Source organism: Antedon bifida, chromosome 4 (assembly GCF_963402885.1).
Source record: "Antedon bifida chromosome 4, ecAntBifi1.1, whole genome shotgun sequence".
Taxonomy (NCBI): domain Eukaryota; kingdom Metazoa; phylum Echinodermata; class Crinoidea; order Comatulida; family Antedonidae; genus Antedon; species Antedon bifida.
This window is the reverse complement of record NC_136229.1, coordinates 14,647,773-14,652,501: the sequence shown is the minus strand read 5'-3', so window position 1 is coordinate 14,652,501 and position 4,729 is coordinate 14,647,773.

Below are 4,729 nucleotides of genomic sequence, written 5' to 3'. Positions count from 1 at the left end.
CTTTTCATTCCCATACTTCAGTAATTTTATCTGTCTGTAATATTGAAATGTATATCTTAAATCTTTTCAGTACTGTTACACCGTCTTTATGGAAATGTTTACATATAGTAGGTTCATGTACGTTTTATACGTTTTTACGTTTTGTGGGTAACAAATAATTTATCAGGGCGTTTCTTATCCCATATGTGGCAATTGCATGCCCATATATTTTACAGATGAACCCCATGTATGTTGTGGGTGTACCAAAATGCATTTGTAATGGGAATACCCATATGTATTTGCCCATGCTTTTCGCTTACGAATCCCATATGGATCACAAATGGGCAACCCATTATGTATTTGCCCATATATTGTACAGATGGGCCCATGTAAGTTGTATATGGGCATACCCATATGTATCAGCCCAAGTTTATGGCATATGGGCCCCGTGTATTTTTTGTGTGGGCAAACCCATGTATTTGCCCATGCTTTTAGCTTATGAATCCCATATGGGTCACAAATGGGCAACCCATATGTACCTGCCCATCTATTGTATAGGTGGGCCCCATGTACGTTGTATATGGGCATACCCATATGTATCAGCCCATGTTTATGGCATGTGGGCCCCATGTATTGTGTGTGTGGGAAAACCCATATGTATTTGCCCATGCTTTTAGCTTACGATACCAATATGGGTAAAAAATGGGCGACCCATATGTACCAGCCCATAAATTGTATATATGGGCCCCATGTACATTGTATATGGGCATACCCATATGTATCAGCCCATGTTTATGGCATGTGGGCCCCATGTATTTTTTGTATGGGAAAACCCATATGTATTTGCCCATGCTTTTAACTTACAAATCCCATATGGGTCACAAATGGGCAACCCATATGTATCTGCCCATATATTATACAGATGGGCCCCATGTACATTGTATATGGGCATACCCATATGTAACAACCCAGGTTTATGTCATATGGGCCCCATGTATATTGGGTGTGGGCAAACCCATATGCATTTTCCCAGCTGTTTGGTTTATGAATCCCATATGGGTTAAAAATGGGCAAGCCCATATGTATCTGCCCATATTTTTTACAGATGGGCCCCATGTGGGTAAAATGTGGGCAGGTTATATGTGTGTTTTCCCACCTGGGCCCCATATGGGTTGAATATTCCATAGCCCACATAAACTTGCCCAGGTAATTTATATATGGGCCCCATATGGGCTTGCTACCTGGGGTACCTACCTGCGCTTCGCTCAAATTTACCGCAGTCATATTTTGGACGGCGCCCTCAATATTTCATTGCCATGCGAAACAGATTTTTACTGGCTTACGAAAACGAATACGTGCGCGTAAACCTCTCTATTATTTGTACCATTACACGAATATAAAACATTCATTATTTGTTATAAGATTTATAAAGCGCTCAAGACACATGAAAAAGAATACTAATCTTGAAACTAAAAACAACAACAAATTTTGCAAAAAAAATACCGGAATCTAAATAGATTCCTGTCATTTGAATCAAATAAAAGGTAGACCGCTGCTGGCCTAGCCAATGCCTACATTTGATTAACATTGATTAAAACAGTAACATTTGGTTTTTAATATTATATTAAATGTTATATTTAGATGGATTTTATAAACACACCTACTTTAGTGTTAATTATGTCAACAAACAACCAAACAATCATAGGCCTAGCAAGGCTAAAACGCCTAGGCTAGGCCTAATACTAACAGGCCTCTCTAGGCCCTAGGCCTAGGCTAGACCTAGCCTAGTGTACTATACTAGCTTGGCTAAAATAAAAGGTAAAACTTCGACAGACAATTGGAACTCATCTAGGCTAACGATTCCACGTCTTGTAGGCCTAGAGCTGATGTTCCCATTAATTAATAAAAATCCTACAAACGATCTAAAGCTAATGTAAATGCCTTTTTGATCTATAGTACATATATCTCTCCAGAAATGTATTTCTATCGCTAAAAACCGGTCATCAAATTCAAATCGCCGCGAAAGTACAAAATAGGTGGCGCTGTTGTATTTCAAAAGCCAGAGCCATATATATATATAAAGAGTTACGACATTGGATTATAGTCACGTGATATGCAGATCAATTTGTGTCAAACTTGTCTCCGTTATTGCATGTAAAGTGTAGGAGCAAGAAAATACTTTAAACTTTTTCTTATATTTAAAAAAATGTAATTGCACATCTAACGGTGAAATATCGATGTGCACAGCGTACAGAAGTACTTGCGGCAAAGAATATTGCGCGCGCGTGCGCTAGTACATTATAAAGTTCGATTGATTGATTTTGGAACGAAACATCCCATAACTACGTCCTATTAATAACAATTATGTAATATTTTCAATTCATATTGCATGCTTTGATGACTAAATAAAATAATAAAGTGTCGTGGATATATTTGGTAATATATTGAATAGGGTATGAACAATATTAAAATAATAAAGGCAAATTATTACAAATGAAATGATGAACGAGTCTCTGAAAGTTTGTGTCAAAAACACACAGAGAGCCATATACTGTATAAAAAGAGGGGTGAATTTGTGTGTTTTTTGTATTGGTTCATGCTTTGATGTATCCTGACTTGCATGTAGGCCCTAGCATTTATTCTTTTGTTATTATAGACACAATATATAAATGTTACCAAATTAATACCATTAATAAAATTAATTACTAAAATAAAAACGGAATATAAGCGTTATTTCATAGACAAAAAAATATAAAAATAATGCATGAACTATAGGAAAACGCTAAACAAAGAGACGCGCGCGCCCTCAGCGTGCGAATTCTTTGACACAAAAATGGCTTCTAATTTTCAATGTCGTAACTCTTTATATATATGGCTCTGTCAAAAGCCAGAGCCATATATAACTAAGACTACCTACTACTACACTGGCTAGCTAGACCAAGGCATTGTTAGATTGTCTTGTTGGTTAGACCTAGCTAGGCCTATCTATAGCCTAGCTAGTCTAGTAGGAATCCTACTCGCCTAGCCTGGCTCCCAATTTTGGTGGGTTCGCTAGCCTAGCTAAACCAGGGAGATTTTACAACTGGCTAAACTAATCAATTTACTTCTACTAGCTAAGCCTATATTAGCTAAGCTAGGTTATAGGTATACTAAAGGTTGGCTAGGTATAGGAGTTTGGTGTTAAAGATGTATATTGTCCCTTCCCAAAATTCCCAAAAAATAAAAAACAGATTTCGAAAAAAGGTGGGTCATTTTGAAGTATCATAATAGTTATTAACTATCACCAAAAATTTGCCGAAAATAAAATCATTTAACTGAAATACAGACGTTTCTTTGTTAAAAAAATAACTAAATCAAAACATATCCCATAATAATGAAACGCGCTTGTTTGGCTACTCTGTATGGATATGCATAATCATAAAACTTCCTCACGATCTGTGTGAAAATACCTTCTCAACCGTGACGAGTTGTAAACAATCCTAATTAGCATATGCATAATGCGTACTCGTGGTTTGAAATCTTTGTTTACTTTCGCTCGCGACGATTTTCCAGACGAAATGTAATCAAACTAATTTACCTGTTAATTACGTAAACTTGTTGCTTTTGGCTTGATTTTTCGACTTAAAGTGAATAACTTTAATATTATTTTGATATGGCCAATTTAAATTTAGAATATTTTGACCTTCATTTTTTTGTGTTTCAAGGGACAATACATCTTTAACAAGAGGCTACTAAAAGTTTTACTAACCGTAAACCAAACTTTTTGAAGACATTTTTGTACAATCCTGTTTTTTTTCTGTGTGTGATGGAGGTCGCTGTTATATGTAATTATGCAGAGCCATATATAGAGAGAGTTTCGACATTGAATGGATTAGAAGCCGTGTTTGTGTCCAACTATTCCTATGTAGCGTATAGAGTTGAGTCTTTTGTTTTGAAAATGTATAACGTTCAGAAGGCTTTAATTATCGAATTTAATATCAAAACAATCAATTTAGTTAAAGGTTTTTGTTAAAATAATAAAAAAATTATAAAGTTACTGCGAACATGATTTAAAACAACAAAAATAGCAATTTCGGAACGGCTCTGGTTGTGCGCTCCATGCACGCTCTACGCGTGCGCGTTTAGTTTGTACAGCGATTCTCTATAGTAATGCATTGTTTTTACATTTTGTTGTTTAAAATCATGTTCGCAGTAACTTTATGATTTCGTTATTATCTTAACAAAAACAAATTGATTGTTTTGATATTAAATTCGATATTTAAAGCCTTGTGAATGTTATACATTTTTTAAGCAAATGACTCGACTCCATACGCTACATAGGTATAGTTGGACACAAACATGGCCGGCGTGCACACCACGTGACTTTCTAAAATCCGTGAACGCAAAGTCGTAACTCTCTCTATATATGGCTCTGTCAAAAGCAAGCAAGACAAAATATTTTCCAAACGTGAAAAGATTTTTTTTTTCGTACACGGAAAAAAGTACTATTAAACGATCGTTAAATAGTGCGTACTATTGCACGCCATGTGACCCACATTCGTCCAGTTAAATGACAGGAATTTATTTAGGTGTTATATAATAATATGTAATCATGCATGTTATTTCTTTTGACCTATGCATAAACATTGGCCAGTAATGTTATGTTTAGCAACATAAGGTTTGCCTGTGTCTCATTTCATTATCCCTGCTGTACAGTGTGCCTTCCTGTTATAGACATTGAAGATTAAGAAAGTTTGTACTTTTTTCCTCA